The sequence below is a fragment of the Sciurus vulgaris genome (genome assembly GCF_902686455.1).
Source record: "Sciurus vulgaris genome assembly, chromosome: X".
Classification (NCBI taxonomy): Eukaryota; Metazoa; Chordata; class Mammalia; order Rodentia; family Sciuridae; genus Sciurus; species Sciurus vulgaris.
In genome coordinates this window covers 134,155,115-134,177,767 of record NC_136471.1, presented here as the reverse complement: position 1 = coordinate 134,177,767, position 22,653 = coordinate 134,155,115, and positions in this window count along the sequence as shown.

Below are 22,653 nucleotides of genomic sequence, written 5' to 3'. Positions count from 1 at the left end.
TCACCTCTGTTGGCTGTACCCCATCTGCTTGGTCGATTCATCTTGACCCACCCTATAAAATTCTGGGGGATCACCTCTGTTGGCTGTACCCCATCTGCTTGGTCCATTCATCTTGACCCACGCTACCAACTTCTGTGATGTCAACTGGGTTGGATGTACCCCATCTGCTTCGTCCATTCATCTTGACCCACCCTATCAACTTCTGTGAGGTCAACTATGTTGGCTGTACCCCATCTGCTTGGTCCATTCATCTTGACCCACCCTATCAACTTCTGTGAGGTCAACTGTGTTGGCTGTACCCCATCTGCTTGGTCCATTCATCTTGACCCACCCTATCAACTTCTGTGAGGTCAACTGTGTTGGATGCACCCCATCTGCTTGGTCCATTATCTTGACCCATGACATCAACTTCTGTGAGGTCAACTGTGTTGGATGCACCCCATCTGCTTGGTCCATTCATCTTGACCCACGCTATCAACTTCTGTGAGGTCAACTGTGTTGGATGCACCCCATCTGCTTGGTCCATTCATCTTGACCCACCCTATCAAATTCTGGGGGATCACCTCTGTTGGCTGTACCCCATCTGCTTGGTCCATTCATCTTGATCTACGCTATCAACTTCTTTGAGGGCAGCTGTGTTGGCTGTACCCCATCTGCTTGGTCCATTCATCTGTTAGTGGACATCACCTTCGATTCCATAGCTAGATGTTGTATCATTTCTATTAACAAGGGAGTCCAGGTGTCTTTTCAACATGCTGAGGAAATATTAGTTTTTATCTCCCTCTCTTTCTTTTGGTTTTGGGGATTGAACCCTGGGGTGCTCAACCACTGAGCCACATCACCAGCCCACCCCCTTTTTAAAAAATTGTTCTAAGTAATTATACGTGACGGTAGAATGCACTTCGACACACCATACATAAATGGAGTATAATTTCTCGTTCTTCTGGTTGTACATGATGTAGAATCACACTGGTCATGTAGTCATATATGCACATAAGGTAATAATATCTGATTCATTCTGCTATCATTCCTACTCCCATACCCCTCCCCTATCTTCACTCTCCTCTGCCTAAAGTACCTCCATTTTCCCTAGCACCCCCCCTTATTGTGAATTAGTATCCACATATCAGAGAAAACATTCATCCTTTGGTTTTTGAGGCTTGTCTTATTTCACTTAGCATGATATTCTCCAGCTCCATGTGTTTACCGGCCAAGGCCATAGTTTCATTCTTCTTTAAGGCTGAGTAATATTCCATTCTATATACATACCACATTATCTTTATCAATTCATCCATTGGAGGGGCACCTAAGTTGGTTCCATAGCTTAGCTGTTCTGAATTGAGCTGCCATAAACATTGATGTGGCTGTGTCACTGTTGTATGTATGTTTTGGCACCTTTGTCTAGTATGAGAACTGTACTTATGTGGGCTTGACTCTGTGTCTTCTATTGTGTACTATTGGTCTGTATGTCTGTTTTGGTGCCAATACCATGCTGTTTTTATTACTGTAGCTCTGTAGTATAGTTTGAGGTCTGGTATTGTGATGCCTCCTGCTTCACTCTTCTTCCTAAGGATTGTCTTGGCTATTCTGGGTCTCTTATTTTTCCAAATGAATTTCATGACTACTCTTTCTAGTTCTAGCTCATGTTCGTAAGTATGAACAGGGACCCTCAAGGTCATACAGCTAATAAGGTGTTTTGAACCTTAATAGTTTTGTCTACAAATATCGATGGTCTCTCATGAATCAATGTTCCTGAGCAGGATGGTTTCAACCCCTGAAGACCCATCCAATGCCTTCTAGTTCATGCACATTTTATTCCAAAAAAAAATTCCACATGGCAACATTATTTCCTCTTAATTGACACCACACAAATGGTTCTCCACCATGGAAATAGTGTACTCTCTGCCTGCATTTACAGGACATGTCTGTGGATATTGCTGGTTGTTAAACTTAGACAGTTGGAAATGCCTGTGGATATTTCTAGTTGTCATGCCTGGGCAGCAGAACTGATATTGGCACCTAGTGGGTAGAGATCAGAGACACTGCACAGCATCCTAGAATGCACAGGACAGCCTGTTACAGGGAGGGATCATGTGATCCACAGTGTCTGTAGTGCCCATATCGATTGCAGGTGAGAAATTCTGTACTCTTCCTGTTACTAATTGAAACTCCATTTTTCAAACTTTGCTTTCAGGAAACAAGAAAATAAAAAGAACATGCCCTTTGCTATTCTGCAATTGTTCTGTGGATATAAATATTTACCACTGATGGGCTGCAGCATTTAATCCAATTCATTTTTATAAATCTTGCCTCTTACTTCTTTATGATTTTTTTTCCCTGTGGGTAGATGTTTTGCTGTTACAAATTTGTTTATTGTTGTTTGCTATGTCTCTGTGTTTTGCTATTTATTCTGCAAGCTCTGGGATACTTCTAAGGGGCGCGGTATAGAATAAATAAGAATAATGACGATGTTTACAGTACTTATCCCGAGCAATTTCAAGAGCCTCATCTTGAAAGAAGACAGAGAAATAAATGACAGAGGCGTCTGTTTGCATCTTCGCATTTTGCCGATAAATAAGCACAGAGTGGCTTCCCCCCACCGGCGTGAGTCACTCAGAGATGATTTTTCTGGGGTAAGTTTGCGTCGAGTGGTTGGATGTGTTTTGCCCTTGGATACATTCAATTTGTCTTCATTTTGCAGTTTATTCTGTTAATTAGAAAAGGTTATAAGATTAATAACCAGTCATTGCTAATGCATTCAATGGACGGCACGTGAGCTTCGTGAGCACTTGCTCCCCCCGAAGGGACATGAACGATGGGTCTGTGCCCCTTCTCTCCAACCGCTGATGGACTGAGCCGCCCGCAAAGTGCTCCAGATGACAATGGTCTTTTAATGATTTTCAGAATCATCCCAACATCAAAAATGCAATTATGGCCGATGTGCATAGTTAATTAACTATCTTGTGGGGAGAGGGGAGATGCTATTCATTTCAATGATGCCTCATGGTGCAGCAGATTCTCCCTGAACACGTAGAACAACAGTGACTTCGGATGTCTCTCCTGCAACCGAAATTTCAGGGTGGCCTAGGGTCTGGCCGTGGAGGAAGGATTGTAGCCGGCTTGGATGTTCACAGCCGGGTCCCGCGGGCTGCTCTGGCAAGCTCCAGGGCGGGTTAGGAAGTGTTTAATGTCACCTAGGAGGCTAGAACTAGAGGCTGGAGAAAGACTCTCCCTTCCGCCAAGCTGCGGCCCCTCTGCAGGTTCTTGAGAGGACCCAGGAGCAGAGCAGAGGGAGCCCCCGACGGTTGTTAGAAACCACGCTTGGCCCCAGACCTCTTTCCTTCCATGAGTTTCCCCAGACACACGCCCGTCAGGAAGTTGGATTTTTCTCTTTCTGTAGCAAAGCACCACGGACCAGGTCATTCACGAGCAATGGCGGTCACCTGGCCTCTGGTTCTGGAGGGCTGGGGTGTTCTGGAGCACAGGGGGTCTTCTTGTTGAGTTACAACAAGGGGCTGGAGTGCAGACTGGGGTCTCTCTTCCTCTTCTTAAAAAGCCTCTAATGCCACCACAGGGTCCCCCTTCATGACCTCAGCTAATCTTAATGACCTCCCCAAAGTCCAGCCTCCAAAGGGCATCAACGTAGGAATTTGGGGTTTAAGTCTCCAATCCGTGAACTTCCGGAGAACATATTTAAACCCTAACATGTAGAATGTGTCACTTGTAGGATAATATGTTTTTTATCCCAAAATGTTCCTGTAGATACTGTGGGGTATTGTGTGGGTTTTCAATACATCTGGAAATAACAAGAATATAGTATTTAATGAATACTTCTTTGAATGAAAAAAAAAAAAAAAATACCTCCTGATTTGGAAGCAACCATGGTCCAGGACCTGAATACAGAAAACTTATCTAATACCTGGGCTGTGAAATTCAGATGCAGTTTCCGGATGATTCTGTACCACCATCTAATTTAAGAGGGCCTGACTTGACTTTGAGACCACCTGCGCTCAGTCATGCTCCGCTGAATTCTCCTTATCCCACAGCAGCCTGGTACCTACTGGATCGTGACTACTTAAGAAGCACCACACATTTAACTAGAAAAAGCTTCAACATTGCGAAAAGGTGGACAAGGGTCTGCCAGTCATTTTCTGCTCCTTAGTGAAATACGATAACCATCTATGCTGAACATATATCATGTATCGATTTTGGAAAGACTTTTATTTCACCTCCTGACACACATTTTTTTTTTTTTCTTTTTGTTCTAATTTGTTGTAAGTTTTCTCATGATGAGCAATAGTCATGCCTTCGTTGAACGCTACCTTTATCTTCTCTGCAAGACTGAAATCTCTATTATTTTTATTTTGGTTTGTTCTTTTCAGTCACACACAACAGTGGAGTCTGTTTCGAGGTGTTTTTGCGAGCGCGGACAGCCTCTTGCTCTGAGAGGACTCGAGTCTTGTGGATGGTGGGATTCACCGTGGCCTATTCATCTATGGGCTTCGGAAAGCCAAGTCCGACTCATCCCACCGTCTTTCCTGCGCCCGACCCCCTCCCTTCCCTTCATTCCCTTTTGTCTAGTGCAGTGGACTTGAGAGAGGGTTTTGCCAAATTGCCCTGAAATTGTGGCCCTCTTGCCTCAGCCTCCCAAGTACCTGGGACCACAGGTACCCGGCTTCCATATTCATTTTTAGCAGTAGAAACGTCTGTTGGGAAGGAAGAGGGAGAGGAAGAGAAGGACGAGGATGGAAGGAAGAAGAAAGAAGAAGGAAGGGGTGGAGAAGATCTAGAATGTTCAGTAGTTTCTTGAAGAGCATTGGATTTGGCAGGAGAGATTGCTACCCTTGAAAACCTTAGTGGATCAGCAGAATTCCCCGGGGTCGAGTCCCGGCCCGGCTGAGCCGCTCTCGCAGGCTCAGGCCCTGGCAGGCGGCCTGCAGGCCTTAGCTGGGGTGGCCCTCTGGGCTCGGGTCTCGGCTGGGCTGGCTGCGCTTCCGAGCTCAGTGGTTCCTCTCAGGATTCGGGTTCTTGCTGGCCGTGAGCTGGAGACCAGCCGCAGATCCTTGCCGTGGGGTTGCAGGGAGGCGCCCAGAGGATCTGCCTGCCAGAGAAGAGGAAGGGGGCCGGGCGAGCTGGGGGACGTTCTAAAGACGGAGGGAGCAGGAGAAGGAGGCTGAGGGGCAGGGAGGAGGGCCGGCGGCTCTGTGCACTTGCAAATAGAGCCCGGCGAAGCCCATCCGCCTGTTAGCCCCTCCAGAAAGCCCCAGAGGTGTGGTCGGAAGACCCCAGGAGGCCGGGAGGGACAGAGTGGGGACGCTAGGGTGAGATGGAGAAGCACCACCCCGTGCCCGCATCATTATGTGGGAATGAAACCAACTCTATGCACCACGATGAGACGCAGGGCATTAAAAAACCAGGCATCTCTTTAAAATGGTATAAAGAGACCCGAGGGAAACTGAATCAGAAAACAGAAAAGAAAGGTGCTTCTTCCTCTCCCTATAATTCACGTAGTCAGGGGTTCCCAAAAAAGGGTTTATTTTGGTAGGTCCAGGAAACTCATCATGCTCAGGGAGAAAAAAAAAAGGGAAATCGAACATGACCTCTGGTCTTAAGAACGTCTCACCCACCAGTTTTACTTGCCTTGCGTTTTGGCGGTTGTGAAATCCTATTAAAATCCTATCACAACAAGTGTTTTCAGCCCATCAAGACAGGGACGGCTTTAATAAAACTGACCTCCATCTCTTCAGGAAAAAAGTACCTTTTTAATGCTCTTTGAGGACTTCCCTTCTAGTGGTGAACCCCCAAATAAATTCAGATGTGATTCAAAGAGAGAGAGAAAGAAGGCATTAGCAACATGGAAGTCAGGGTTCAACGAGCTCATCAGGAAGCAACAGACTTGACTTCTGCGAGGTTCTTACAAAAGCGCGTCCTGACGTTCCGGCCCTACCTGAGGAGAGGGGAATGGCCAGCAGGTAGGAATCCAAGACCTGGGGTCCCTGGGGCAGGATGGGCCAGCTAGGAGTCTGCCTTCCACGATGTCTACACTGGCTCGAGAAAGCAGGACCCGCAGGTTCAGGGAAGCCACCAAGTTTCAGAACAGAGAACAAGAGCGCAAAGAACGGAGTCTCGACCGTCAGGGTGTGTCCCCAGTTCAGTGACCGCCCCCCAACTTTTGGTCTGCATGGATCCCAGTGAAAGGAGACAGACTGACGTAGGGGTGGGTGGCAGGACCAGATTCAGGGGATGATTCTGTGAATGGCCCACAGTGCTGACCCCACGGCCTTCTTTTCCAAGGAGCAACTGGCCTGCAGCCCTGCTTGGCCTGGGCGGACAGGACGGGTCCCATTCCTCAGCCACCTACCTGGTACCTGCGGGAGAAACGCGGCCTGAAATAACATCCAGAGAGGAACCAGGTGACCCCGACACAGTCCCAGAGCTCAGGGAGACGAGGGTCATTCCCCCCTAACCATAAAAGCTGTAGGACTGTGCGGCTCAGTCTGATTAGCAAAGGTCAGGCAGAGGGTCTCCACTGAGGGGTTCTTCAAAGGCACAGAGCACACCAGGGCTCGCCAGCTGACATACTGACGGGCACATCAAGGCCTTTTTCGAACGGGAAAGAACTTGAGGCTCCTGTGGGAACACTCCAGCACCTCCCTGTCCCAGAGAGTCAGGGAAATGGAAATTGGGCGTGAACCCAAATGGAAGTTACCGGAAGGACTGAGACTCAGTCAGCGGGACACGGCTAATAATAGCCTTGATCCTTTTTCAGTGCCTGTTTAGCAAACGTGGGCTCAGTGCTCATGCAACAAAACCGCGGAAGTCCCTAAACGAGTCCACCCCGATGGGCTCCTCCCCTTAGGAGTCCATCTCTCCCCACTGAAATAAGACCCCCTGCCTGTCTTCTTCCTGTCCATTATGGTCCATGGACCTCGTTCTTCCGACAAGAACCCAGAAGGAAATCAGAAAACCGGGAGATCCAGCCTCATCCCCGGACGTGGGTCCGGCCATGATTGCCACCTGCTGCTGACGGCCGAGTCAGAGGCCACCATGAGCTCGTCACCTTCTGCTTTCAACCGTGGACCATGTCCGGGACGTCGGGCAGCGCTCCCAGGCCTCCCTCCTGTCTGGTTTTGCCGCACCTGCATTCCTGACCTTTTCAATAATGGCCATCAAGAGCTGAGGGTTTCTTTTGAAACAGGCTTCTGTGCCAACTTCACAAAAGGCAGCCCACACTACCCGCCACCCTGACCTTGAAATCTCAGCCACAGATCTGCGAAGCTATTCAACCCCTACGGTTTCCGGGCTCGTCTGAGACTACGACGCTTTTATTTCCGACGCTCGCGGACTCTTTGATGATGGCTTTCAAGTCCAACCATGGACGCTGACCTGTTTTCTGAGGACGTCCCTTCTTGTGTCTCTTTTGGAGTCGCCCTAATGCCCCTGCTTTCAACGGGAGCTGTGTTCAGGCAAAACGGGTTGTCAGTCACCACAGAGACTCAGCTTTGAGGCCACCATGTCCCACATCCTGTCCTGGTGTGGAGTCCAACTTTCTTTCCATTTTCTTGGGTGATAGATTCAAAACCAAGAAGATTCAGCTCCATTTTGCAGGAACCTCTGTTAACTGGGTATTTAGTGATCGACTTCCAAAGGGGAGGAAGGTGGGGACCCTTTGGGAATTTTATGCAGTTTTATTTTCTACCACCTGTCTCTCAAAAGCGACTGTCAAAAGTGATGCCCATAAGTAACATTTAACCTCAAATAACTATTAACAATCCTTCTTGCTCACATGATGGCTGGCGAGTATCCACCTCCAGCAAATTCTCATGATCATGGTGTCTATCACTGATGCATGTCGGGGACCTGGGGTGAGGTCTGGGGAGACTAAGAAAAATGACATCTTCTTTTCCCCTCAAATTTCTATAACCAAGAGGGAATGCGATACAGAAACTGGCCAATAAAATGGGCTTTGAGAAGTCTGAGAAAAATACCAACTTGTGCTTTGGGAGAGTAAACTGCATTTCACCATCGCATAGGACGGGACAAACAGTCTCGTGGGCAAAACAAACCACGTCGTTCTGTGAACTGTTATGAACGTTTTTAACAAGTAATGCGATTTCTCTATTACCGTCAAAAGCAGAGTGTGACTAATTCAAGAGGAGGGAGTCAACAGGGCTTGCTAGACTCTGTGAGCTAAGCTAAGGAGATTGGATTTCTCCTTGGCAATGATTTGGGTTGGAGACCTGCAGAAATAACTCCAGAGAAATTAATATGTTCAAAGGGGAGAAGAGAGGATGGAGCAGCCATGGAGAAGAGGAGCAATGGATGGGTGGATGGGGGAGGTTTGGAGCTACTTCTAAAGCAGCATGATTCAACGACCAAGAGCTGAAGTCTCAAGACAGAAGGAACAGAATTACTGGAAGGCTGTCCCAGATGACAGCCTTCTCTGTGAAGACCGGTGGTTGGCTCAGAAGAAAGTTTCCTCAGTGGGACTAAAGGGGTGACAAAACGATCACAGGGCATCTGGTCAAAACTCAAGTGGGGTGAAGAACAGAAAAGACACACTTCTTTGAAAACCTGGGCTTTGCTGATGTGCTATTAAGGGGAACCAGATCACTAGGGTCGGACGGTTGACTTACGCCACCAAGCTGAGAACCCCAAGCACTCCACACTCCAGAGTAGAAAGCAAAATGGCACTCGTGGGAATAAGGCTTCCCCCAACCCCAGCATCTAGAAGACTTCACATTGTTTTGGTGGTGAGCAGAGGGGGGCTCATTACTGCTATGGCTTAGATGTGAGGTGTCCCCCAAAAGCTCCGTGTGAGACAATGCAAAAGATAAAGAGAAGAAATAATTAGGTTGTGAGAGTCTGAACCCAATCAGTGTATTAATCCACTTGGATGGACTAACTGGGTGGTGACTGTAGGCAGGTGGGTGTGGCTGGAGGAGCTCGGTCACTGGGGACATCCCTTGGGGACTATATCCTGTCCCTGGCTCCATGGGGTTTATATCTGGTCCCTGGTGAGCAGAGCTCTCTCTGCTTCCTGGTGCCACATCCTGAGCTGCTTTCCTCCTCCAGGCCCTTCCGCCATTTTGTTCTGCCTCACCTTGGGCCAGAACCATGGAGTCGCCCACCATGGACTGAACCTCTGAAACCATGAGCCCCAAATGAACTTTTTCTCTTCTAATTGCTCTTTTTGAGTCTTTTGATCACAGCAGCAAAAAAGGCTGACTGAAACACTATATTTCACATTTCCCCCAAATCCATGAATATGTTGTTGGTCAATTCAATGTAGCTAATTGCAGTACCTTTGAGCCAGGAAAATTACTAGAGGTACATTTGTATTAATGGTGTGCTTTGTGAAAACTAACTAAATAAATAAAAAGGGATATTGGAAGTATGTATATGCAAAGTTTTCAGCACTTGTGATTAGTATTAGTTTTTTAAAAAATGCACTGCAGGAGGTATTTGTTAACATTCTCTCATTCTTTTCTGTTCTTCCTTTTGTACCAGTTGAGGGATTGACTCATAAGTATTCTCTCCGGCACTGACTTGTCAGCTATGAGGATGAAGATTATGCTGGTAACAAAAAATGATTTATGGGCTGTTTCTTTCTCCATTCTTCATAAGAGTTCGAATGAAATTGGAATGATTTGTTCCTTGAATACTTTATGCAACTCATTGAGGAAGCCACGTGGGGCCTGGCTTTTCCTTTACAGAAATAGTTGGGCTGGAGGTTGGGCTGGAGATTCAGTTTCCTTAATGAATACATGACCGGACTTGATGCTTTCTCTTTCTTCTCTCCGTTTGGAAGTCACATCTCTCCAGGGGTGTATTGCCTTTGTGATCTTCCTGTTGTAATGCACTAAGATCTGTGTGGCCTTTGTCGTTTCTGGTGTTGATTATTTCTGCCTTCCACCCTTCCCGACCCATCCATCAGTCTTGCAGATTTGTTGTGTTAGACTTTTTGAGGAACCAACTTTGGTTTTGTCCTTTTTCCCTATATTTATGTGTATATATATATATATATATGTGTGTGTGTGTGTGTGTGTGTGTGTGTGTGTCTGTGTGTGTATTCACATATATTACTACATATATTTACATATAAATATTTATGTATATGATGTACATATATTAATATTTACATATATAAATGAACATATACTTACATATGTATTTACATATTACTATATATATTTATATATAGATCTTTACATATATAGGTTTATGTATAAATAAATATTTATATATGTTTATATATTACTGTCTATCTTTCTATCTACATATAAATTTCCCTATATATGATAGGGAAAACTGACCAGCCATCCACATACACATCCTCATTGGGACCATCCTCTGCATATGGTGCTTGGGTGCGTGTTTAATCATAGAAGAAATGACCAAACTCTTCTTTAGAGCAGCTACTTGGTCTTAATCAGTGTATTCTGATCATGGGAGAGAAATACCTTGATTTCCAGCCCCTCCAACTGATTTCACAACCAGCGCAAGGTCAAGGTGAACTCACTGAGGGATTCCCATCCCGCTCCTGGCGGAGAAGCCCGGGCCTGGAGTTCCCATAGGAAACTCTGCTGCCTGAGCCATAATATGGGTGGAGAGGATAATCAGGTTGAAGCTCAATTAAACTCTACTGTGTGAGCATAAGAAAGCACAACAACATATAATGCCTTATCCTAATAAGTTCTATGATCTCCTCTGTCGGTAGACACTTTTATTAAATGTAGAATATTCAGATTTTCCCTTAAGATTGGCTTTGGTTGCCATGGTAAAAACATATATATTCTGTAATAACCATGGGCTGATGGTCTATTATCCCACTGTCCCCATTTAGAAAACCGTATTTTCTGTTTTAATGAACAATGCTCAAGAGAGCTTCGATATGTTTACGTGTAATTAAAGACATACGTAATATTCAATCAATGCATTTCTTTCTTTTCCATTTGTTCTAATTAGTTTTTTATCTTTTAATGTTTCTAAATTTTTTATTTGTTCTAATTAGCTGTACATGACAGTAGAATGCATTTATACATTTTGATAGATCATACATAAATGGAGTGCAATTTCTCTTTTTTCTGATTGTACATGTCTAATTACCTTTTTAAGAACAGTTTCATATTCATAGAGAAACTGAGCACACCCTATCAAGAACTCCCATCTACTCTGTTTCGATCTTCCTGTTTCCCCTATCATTAACACTTTGAACGGAGGTGTACATTTTCTTACAATTGATGAGCTTATAGTGACAAATAGCTATTAGCCAAACTCCACAGCTGGCATTTGGATTTACTCTTTGCATTGTACGTTTCTGTTTTGAGAAAAACACAACATTTATACACTGTTATGAATATTTTAAAATATCATGTAACTAAGGAGTCTTGAAAGAGACTCTGGGTATAAACTAAAGCCAGTCTAGAAAGTTCTATTTATTGGGAAAGAAAATACTATCATTAGCATTAAAATCAGCATACTACAGTGACACAGCCTCATCAATGTTTATAACCACTCAACTCACAATAGATAAACTATGGGCCGAACCTAGGTGCCCTTCAACAGATAAATGGATAAAGAAAATGTGGTATATATACACAGTGGAATATTACTCAGCCATAAAGAAGAATTAAATTATGGCATTTGCTGGTAAATGGATGGAACTGGAGAATATTGTGCTAAATGAAATAGGCCAAACCCAAAAAACCAAATGCCAAATGTTTTCTCTGATATGTGGATGCTAATTCACACTAAGGGGTGGGGGGCATAGAGTCACATTAGCTTAGGTAGAGGGAGTGAAGGGAGGGAAGGGTGTGGGGCAGGAAGGACAGTAGAGTGAACAGACATGATGACTCATGTGCGTGTGTGACTGCATTACCATATGGTCCTGCAACATGGACAGTCAGAAAAATGAGAGATGACCCTCCATTTATGTCTGATCTGTCAAAATGTATAAATATATTCTACTGTAATGGACAACTAATTAGAACAAATTTTTAAAAATTTAGAAAAACAGTTTTGGCAAACAACCAGTTGTTGTTTTGTTTAAAGTCAAGTAGGATTTTTTTTTTCAGAATCTCCTTGGAAATAAAGCTCCAGAGTCCTTAGCATGGTGTTGAAGTGGCTGGCGACCTTCTTTCCAGCTGTGAGCTACAGGAGTCCCTCTTGTCTTCCCTGCTTCTATACCAGAATAAAGAGCCTATATTTCTATGCAGTTATCCACCTGGGTTCGTTTTTGCTTGTTATTCTTCCTATTAAGACATTTTTTTTTCCTTCTGTGCTTTAGGTATGTTTCTCATCTCACATGAGAAACAATACAAGAAAGTTGAGAGACAGAATGATTGGGTTATGAGAGTTGTAACCTAATCAGTGGATTAATCCACTTGAATGGACTAACTGGGTGGTGGCTGTAGGCAGTTGGGGTATGGTTGGAGGAGCTGGGTCAATGGGGACATGCCTTGGGGACTATATCCTGTCCCTGGCACCTTGGGGACTGTATCCCGTCCCTGGCTCCTTGGGGACTATATCCCGTCCCTGGCTCCTTGGGGACTGTATCCCGTCCCTGGCTCCTTGGGGACTGTATCCCGTCCCTGGCTCCTTGGGGACTGTATCCCGTCCCTGGCTCCTTGGGGACTGTATCCCGTCCCTGGCTCCTTGGGGACTGTATCCCGTCCCTGGCTCCTTGGGGACTGTATCCCGTCCCTGGCTCCTTGGGGACTGTATCCCGTCCCTGGCTCCTTGGGGACTGTATCCCGTCCCTGGCTCCTTGGGGACTGTATCCCGTCCCTGGCTCCTTGGGGACTGTATCCCGTCCCTGGCTCCTTGGGGACTGTATCCCGTCCCTGGCTCCTTGGGGACTGTATCCCGTCCCTGGCTCCATGCGGACTTTATCCCGTCCCTGGCTCCTTGGGGACTATATCCCGTCCCTGGCTCCATGGGGACTATATCCCGTCCCTGGCTCCTTGGGGACTATATCCCGTCCCTGGCTCCTTGGGGACTATATCCCGTCCCTGGCTCCTTGGGGACTATATCCCGTCCCTGGCTCCTTGGGGACTATATCCCGTCCCTGGCTCCATGTGGACTATATCCCGTCCCTGGCTCCTTGGGGACTATATCCTGTCCCTGGCTCCATGGGGACTATATCCTGTCCCTGGCTCCTTGGGGACTATATCCTGTCCCTGGCTCCATGGGGTTTAGATCTGGTCCCTGGTGAGCAGAGCTCTCTCTGCTTCCTGATGCCACGTCCTGAGCTGCTCTCCTCCTCCAGGCCCTTCCGCCATTTTGTTCTGCCTCACCTTGGGCCAGAGCCATGGAGTCACCCACCATCGACTGAACCTCTGAAACCATGAGCCCCAGATGAACTTTTCCTCCTCTAGAATTGTTCTTGTTGGATCTTCTGGTCATGGAGGTGAAAAAGCTGACTTAAAGACCTTCCCTGATTCTTCACTCTTATTGTCTCTGGGGATGATTCCCTCCCTACCTCTCAGGTGTTCCCACATCAGCTTGGTTTTCTCCATGCCCACTACGCCCTTGACCTTCTCTTGCAAAGCTCCTCATATACTGGGCCATGGGACTCAGTCACGCACACCAGTCTTCCATTCCACCCCAAGTTTTTGCTGCTGAGCTTCGCCTTTGCTGCATGGTAGTCAGTTCATGGAGAGGGTGAGAGACCAGATGTCAGAAGGCACTCTTGGACTCCACTTTGGCTACACTCGCTCTGAGTTCATTTCATTCTGACCTCGATCCTTCCTACTCAAGAACCTGTAAAATCGTCCTTGTCCACACGAATTCTGTCACGAAGTATAAATATTAATAATGCACCTCCTCATCATTAATGCAATGAAACCAGGTACTCCACTCCTAAAATAGAGACTTCGGAAGACGTTCTTCTTTACTGACTGATATACATCCCTCTGGTGGAGATTCTCTCTAAGCTGCCCCGTTAACAACGAGTCATGTATTTTCGCCGTCTGCACCCGATTCCTCGTGTTTCAAATTAGCAATGCTTGAAGGAGACCTGTTCGCACAAATGAAATTTGAATTGTAGATCGAGCGACACTTGGGAAGACTGAGGTCCCATCCTAACCCTCCAACACCACCAAGACTTAATTTATGTAGTGACATCGCAAAGAGAGAACGCTAACGGATGTGTAATTATTCTCAACTTCAAAGAGGAAACGGGAGGGACCCAGATAGAGGAGGCCCTAATAAAAGCGTCTTAGGACACGGGAGGTGTCCAGCCCCTACGGTGGGAAAGAGCCACGATCTTGGCTCAGGTCGTGATGTTTTCGTCTCAAACGTGGGAGACCACAGGTAAAGTTCCGGAAAAATTGGAAAGCTCTGGTTTAAATGTCTAGGCAAGCTCCTCGGAGCCGTGCATTACAGGAAATAGTAGCAATTTGCTAGGTCCATTTATGGGCACTGAAGACAGAGTGACTTTGGCACAATGACTTCAGAAAATTCCACAAAGAATAAAATATTGCAAATACCGCCTGGTAACAGAGAAGCTTTTTAAACAGAGGTCTGTTTGGGCCTCTGCGTGGAAATCATTTTGACCTTATGTAGCCATGTGAGAGTGACGTGCCCTTCAGCTCTAAAATCTCTGACGGGGGTTGGGCACAATGTGACTTTCAAATGTAGCTGCTTAGGATTATTATTTTTTTAATTTTTAAAATTTGTTCTAATGAGTTGCACATGACAGCAGAAGGCATGGATGCATTTTGACAGATCAGACATAAATGGAGGGTCATCTCTCATTTTTCTGACTGTCCATGTTGCAGGATCACATGGTCATGCAGTCACACGTGCACATGAGTCACCATGTCTGCTCACTCTACTGTCCTTCCTACCCCACACCCTTCCCTCCCTTCACTCCCTCTACCTAATCTAAAGTAACTTTGTTCTTCCTTATCTACCCACTTATTGTGAATCAGCTTCTGCATATCAGAAAAAACATTCAGTCTTTGGTTTTTTGGGATCGGCTTATTTCACTTAGCATGATAATCTCCAGCTTCATCCATTTACCAGCAAATCCCAGGATTTCATTCTTCTTCAAGGCTGAGTAATATTCCATCATATATAAATATATATATATATATATATATATACACACACATATACACATAGTATTTTTTAAATTGAGAAATGTTCTTGAGGACGTGGGGAAAAAGGTACACTCACCCATTGTTGGTGGGAATGCAAATTGGTGCAACCACTCTGGAAAGCAGTGTGGACACTCCTCAGAAAACTTGGAATAGACCCACCATGTGACCCAGCTATCCCACTCCTCAGTTTATACCCAAAGGACTTAAAATCAGCACCCTACAGTGACGCAGCCACATCCATGTTTATAGCAGCTCAACTCACAATAGCTAAACTATGCACCAATCTAGGTGCCCGTCAACAGATGAATGGATTTAAAAAAATGTGTGTGTGTGTATATATATGTGTGTGTGTGTGTGTGTGTGTGCGTGTGTGTATGTGTGTGTATGTCTTTTGATATCCCGTTATTATATCACCTTAACCCACTTCTAATACTACAGCCATGTTTCCCTCTCTCACTCTGTGTGTGTGTGTGTGTGTGTGTGTGAGTATGTTCATGCTTTCTGTCCCAGGTAGTAAGCAGAAATTTCTTCTCATTCAATCATTGGCCAAAAGCTCAATGTCAATATTTTTCTTTTAAAGTCATTGAGTCGAAGCCCTTGGTTTCAAAAATGATAAGTCAAAGTTCAGATACTAGAAACTGCCTACATTGATATGGCCTTAAAGTTACATATATAGCCCTTCATGTAACCTGGAGTGATTTTTTTCCATATTTTTCATGAGTGCATTATAGTTCCACATAGGCTGGGGTGTGTTGCTGTGTATGTCTGCATGCACACAAAATAACAATATGACGTGGCCCATATTGCTTCCCAGTGTCTCCCCCTTTACCTCTGCTCCATCCTCCCCTGGTCCCTGGATTTCTGAAACCCATTTTAGTCCACATCCAGTGTCCATTACCACATCTGGTTTTTCTTAACAGATTTCATTACCAGGCAAGATGAGAAAATTGAAGCCATCTTCGTGATAAGGTCGTAAATATTTATTCGTTTTTCTTCACTTTCTTTTCATATATTTTCTAGTTTGAAGATGTTTCTTTTTTCTATACATTTTCTTCATTTTCTTTTCTTTTCCTCTATTTCTAGTACGGTAGTATTGTACCCCTTCTTCTTCAGTCAGAATCCATCTATCATAATCCTTCATAATTTGTGTGTGTGTGTGTGTGTGTGTGTGTGCGTGTGTGTGTGTGTGTGTATGAAGCTGCAGATTGAACTTTACCACTGACTGAGCCACATTCTCAGAGTCCATTTTATTTTTTATTTTGAGACAGGATCTCGCTAAGTTGCTGAGGCCGGCCTCGAACTTGCGATCCTCCTGCCTCAGCCTCCCGAGTTGCTAGCATTAGAGGTGTGCCCCTCTGCGCCCAGCTTGGTACTTCTCTGGAAAGCAGTGCACACTTGCTGAGCAAAGAACTATGTAAAAGCTCGTGTTAGTTCATCCTCTGGGGAGATTGGCAGAAATGTACAAAACTAACCACCTGCCTCAGGATTGTTAGGCCAATGTTGAGAAAGGCCACCCAGAGCATTCGGAGAGAAGGAAATATCAGCCTCTTGCATAGAAAACACTGTGTAGAAACACCGCAAGATAAATCAAAGAAACCCAAGGGAGAGACAGTGAGCCTCTTTCAGATGGTCTGCCCCGGTCAAGGCAAACACAGCTTTCCGAGTGGTTTCTCAGGCTTCTTCTACTGCACCAGGGATTTGAAAACGGACCAGTGGTGTTCACTTACGAAGAGGCCCAAGTTCCAAGTCGAGATAATGACCGGCCTAGATTTACGAGCCGTTGCGACTCGGGGAGTCTCTAGGGCCCCCGTAGAGAATGTTTCCCGCTTGCCGGAGAACTTCATCAGAGACAGCGAGCATCATTTATTTTCCACCAAACTTTGGCTACGCTCGAGAAATTTGGAACATGCGTTTTCTACATTTTTTTTTTTCCCCCAAGAATGCCGAGATAACGAAATGATGAACTCGGTCACCGGGAGAATATCCAGGAACCGTTAAGAACCATCTTTTCATTCCACAATTAATCCCTTAAAAATTAATCAGCTAAAGACAATGATCGAAAGTAATGTCTATGCTAATTCTAGGCACTTGGCGATTAAATCTCATTTTTTTTTTTAAATAAATAAGGAGCATGGAACCCAAGGTGTAAGAGTGATCTAACGGTCCTTGGAGAGCCTTTCCAGGGAGAGAGCATGCTTACGTCGTTGGGAGAACTCACGGGGACGTCTGTCATTAAGCAGCAGGACGAGGAGAGTCGTCCGAATCATTCAGAGAAGATTCGGGGACTTTACATAGTTGCTATGGTTTCCATGAGTGTGTCCCCAAGCCCACCACTCAAGGCTTGGTCTTCAAGGGGGTGGGACTGGAAGCTGATGGAGTTCTTGAGAGCTGAGAGGTGTTTGTGTCACTGGGGACCTGTCCCCATGAGTACTGTGACACCCTGGTCCCTCCCTTGCTGAGGAGGTAAGCTGCCGGCTTCACCGTGTATTCTGGTCATGATGTGCTGTCTCACCAGAGGACCAAGTAATGGAGACACACCGTCATGAAGTAGGACCTCCAAGAGCACCAACCCCATTAAACCTTTTCTCTTTATAAGTGAATTTCTTCAGGCATTTTGTTATAGTGATGGAAATCTATTATCACTAATACAACTGCATTTGATGAAGGACAGAAAATCAGAGTGAGACTTTGGGTAAGGATTGATTGAACAAGGACAGCAGCAATATCTGCTCCTATTCGGTAGAGACAGGAGAGAGGATAGCCAACCCCATATAAGAGAGTGAAGGAATCTGAATGTTTGGTGCCATTTTTTGGCATCAAAAATTCCTTGTGGGGCTGGGGTTGTGGCTCAGGGGTAGGGAGCATGCTTAGCAAGTGTGAGGCACTGGGTTTGATCCTCTGGACCACATAAAAATAAATAAATATAATAAAGGTATATTATACCTTTATTTAGTTGTTATGTACATCTACAACTAAAAAAAAAATTAAGAAAATAAAAACTTCCTTGCAAAACACTGAAGGTGAGAGAGGAAGCCCCCACACCTGATATAGAGTCAAATTCCTTATTTCTTGCTCACTCATCAGCTGAGAGTTACGTTGGGTCTGGATTCAGCAGACAGGAGTGGGCACAGGCCCTGCCTTTATGACCAGCTGCCAGATGATGCTGATGTTGCTGGTTTGTGACCCACGATTTGAGAAGCAAGGCATCAGGACACATTTCTATGAGATGTGGTGCTGAGCCAACCATCCACTGAAGCATGATGGGATTCTGAAGTGAGACCACTGGTTCTGGACGAGAATAGCCACACTTACCACACCAGGTACAACAGCTACACATACATTTCTTTATGGGCAGGGGCCAAAAAAAAAAATAGCCATTATTCATGCTATTATCCCAAGTTAGGTCTAGGATACTGGAAATTTCCAAAGGGAGAAGGACAGGAAGGGTTCAAAAAATGACACATGATGGTATCTTTATCACTCTTTGATGGATGGATTCTCCCTTCCGCCATGATAGTCTGCCTCACCTTAGGCCCCTGGCAATGGAGACCTCCAGCCAGCAACCAAACCTCTGAAACTCTGAGTCCCAAACAAACCTTTCCTCTTAGGAGTTGTTCTTGTCAAGTATTTTGGCCACGGTGATGTAAACCTGAGAGACACAACTCACGATGAAGATGTGGGAGTTATCTGCACCTCTGGGTAAAATTGAGTTTGGAGAAGGAGCATATGGTTTCATAGCAGGTGGAAAGAAAGCAGCTCAATTCACAATAGCTAGATTGTGGAGCCAATCTAGATGCCCTTCAGCAGATGAATGGATAAAGACACTGTGGTGTAGAAATACAATGGAATATTACTCAGCCATAAAGAAGAATAAAATGATGGCATTTGCAGGTAAATGGGTGGAGTTGGAGAATAGCATGCTAAGTGAAATAAGCCAATCCCAAAATTCCAAAGGCTGAATGTTTTCTCTGATCAGTGGATGACGATACATAACAGGGCCAGGGGGGAGGTAAGAGAAGAATGGAGGAACTTTGGATTGTGTAAAAGGAAATGATGGGGTGGAGGTTGAAAAGATGGTGCAGTGAGACAGACATCATTACCGTGTGCACATGGATGACTACATGAATGGTGTGAATCTACACCAAGTACAACCAGAGAAACGAAAAGCTGTACCCCAAGTGGGTACAATGAATCTAAAGGCAGTCTGTAAATATAAAAATAAATACAATTAAAAATTAAAAAAACAAACAAACAAAGAAAAGAACACTTCAGAGGAAAGGGAGCAAACCAAGATTCCTATAGGGCTGAAGCCACGGGAGGAAGGGAAGATAAAAGAGGGAGCAAAAGAAGGGAGCGGGGCGGAGAGGGACTTGTGGGTTCTCAAGTCACACGTGGGCCCTGCGGCCATGGTCCGGCAGAGCGGCGCGAAAGGCGTTGGACGCCAGAGATGCCATGCAGGGTGTGGGTCGTGGCCATACCCAGGCACGGGAAGCACATTCCCCTTCCCATGGCGTGGCGTTCAGAGGCCGGCGAGAGAGGAAATTGGACAGATGAGGAAACAAAGCAATGAGCTCTTTCTCTTCCTGACAAGGAGAGGCCTCCATCTGAATGTGCCCAGCAAGCAGGGGTTCTGTGGAGTGCGCTTTGCAGAAAGATAAAGACAGCCACGGCGGCCTGGGGGACTTCTGGTCTTGTCTCACGAGCTGTGTTTCCATCCACAAATGAAATGGTAGCCTCATTCGCTGGTAGGGCTGATTTCTAATTCATCCTCTAGGTCTTGAATGACAGGCCTGGAGGGATCACATGGACCATGCCTCTCGGTTCTTTTGCTCCCAAGCCTTTGGAACAAGACTCACTCTTTCTTTTTCTGGCTGTGATTTTCTTGAGTTTTCTATTTTCTTTTTTTTTTTTTTTTTTTTCATTCTACATTCCTTCTGTGGACACATTCAGCCTGCCAACACGCCGATCACATTCAGAGATCATGTGCTCCATCTTTCCTCCGCACGAAGGAAAAGATGTGTTGCTGGGTTTTTTATTTCCTTGAATTCATTTCTTCAAAATTCCCTGATGATAGTTGCTTTCCTTAATTGCCCTGCAAAATGAGTCTTTCCAAATCCCAGCTCAGCAAATCATTTTGTGTTCACCAGATGAAAGGTGAATAGAAGACAGCAAGACGTGGTTTATGTTCTCGGCAGGTAAAACCGTGCCTAGCACAGAGTAGAACCTCAAAAATATTTCTTGTGCTGTGAATGAATTTATCGGTTTACTCAGCCTGGAGTCCTGATGATACTATGAATCCCAGAAGAAAATAACACAAAACCAGGTGTGGTGGCACATGCCTGTCATCCCAGAGACTCTGGAGGCTGAGGCAGGAGGATCGCGAGTTCAAAGCCAGCCTCAGCCAAAGCGAGGCCCTCAGCAACTCAGTGAGACCCTGTCTCTAAATAAAATAGAAAATAGGGCTTGGGAGGGGGCTCAGGGGTGGAGTACCCCTGAACTCAATCCCCGGTACCCTCCCCCCAAAAGGAAAGAAAAAAAACAAAACTTTCTGTCCTGTGCTCTGTGAGTTTACCCTGAGACACACGTGCTACTATGATCTGAATCATGATGTCGTTCCCTGAGTCTTGTCCTTCGAGGGATGTGGTTAGGAGGTGGGGGCTCTGGAAGATGCTGAGGTCCCAGAGTGTTTCCTCACGAATGGATGAGTGGCTTTATGAATGGGACCCAGAGGGCTCCCCGCCCTTTCCACCACGTGAAGACCAAGCGAGAAGGCGCCATTTATGAACCAGGATGTGAGACCCCCACCAGACCCGGAATCAGCTGGTCCCTTAATCTTGAACTTCCAGTCTTTCGAATAGTGAGAGATATATTTCTAATGATAAGTCACCCAATTTGCTATATTTTATTACAGGCGTCTGCATTTGTCAGTTTTGTGTGACTGTGACCCTCGTACCCGGATGAGAGAACTTAGAGGTAGACAGAGTTATTCTCTCATGGTTTCAGTCCCTGGTCTGCGGGATCCATTGCTTTGGGCCTGACTTGGGGATCCATTGCTTAGGGAGCCATTGCTTTGGGCCTGACTTGGGGATCCATTGCTTAGGGAGCCATTGCTTTGGGCCTGACTTGGGGAAGAGCATCATGGCGGAAGGACATGGCTCATGGGAGCTGGGGAGCAGACAATGAGGAAGGAGCCACAGACATGACGTAGTCCCCAAAGTCCTGTCCCCAAGGACTCACTCCCTACAAATAGATCCTACTCCTACAGCCTCTACCACCTTCCACGTGGGCTATGAACCCATCACTGGATGAATCCATTGATGAGTCTGGAGCCCTCATGATTTAATCACCTCTGACCCCAGCTCCCTGGGGACCAAACTTTCAACACACAGGAGCCTTTGGGAGACATAGCATATCAGAACCTAACACCCTCCGAATGGACTAAGAGACGTGCTCTTCCGCCTTATTGGGCTTCTTGTATAATTTCTCCCAGGAAAATCGAGTGCATCCATTAGTTGGGATCGTGCAACGTCATGTACCAATCTTCGTTTCAAAAACCAAACAAATCCGTCTCCCTTGAGTGGTTACGACTGTTAGATGTCAAATAGTACACGTCTATACTTTTTGGAGTATAAAAATCATAAGAATAATTGGTATTTTTGAGACTTGTTGATATCAAGACAGGAGGAAAGTTAACTTTGTTTTGTTTACACCACTTGGTATTTAGAATTGTCACAGGAGATAGGTTCCTCTCTTTAAGCCACCACATTGCATTTAGGACAGAATCCATCCATTCATCAGCTATTGAAAAACTACGGGGAGAACAAAAGCGTTTTAAATTGTTGTGGCAACAAAATTGATCCTAAGAAAGGATAATGGAGTCACTTTAGATTTGCCTGTTCAATCAGCAAGATCACTTTTTAAAATTTTTCTCATTTTTTTATCTGTTCTAATGAGTTGCACCTGACAGCAGAAGGCATGGATGCATTTTGACAGATCAGACATAAATGGAGGGTCGTCTCTCATTTTTCTGACTGTCCATGTTGCAGGATCACATGGTCATGCAGTCACACATGCACATGAGTCACCATGTCTGTTCACTCTACTGTCCTTCCTGCCCCACACCCTTGCCTCCCTTCACTCCCTCTACCCAATCTAGGTACCTCTATTCTTCCCTGTTCACCCCTTATTATGAATTAGCATCCGCATATCAGAGAAAACATTCAGCCTTTGGTTTTGGCTTATTTCACTTAGCATGATATTCTCCAACTCCATCCATTTGCCAGCAAGTGCCATAACTTCCTTCTTCTTTAAGGCTGAGTAATATTCCATTGTGTATATGTACCACAATGTCTTTATCCATCCATCTATTGAAGGACACCTAGGTTGGTTCCATAGTTTGACTATTGGGAGTTGAGCTTCTATAAACATTGATGTGCCTGCTTCACAGTAGTATGCTCTCTGTAAGTAGCAAGATCACTTTTTGAACTTATAAAAGGGTATTTTAGACTAAGATGAATCATTGATCCTACATTCTCAGAAAGGTATG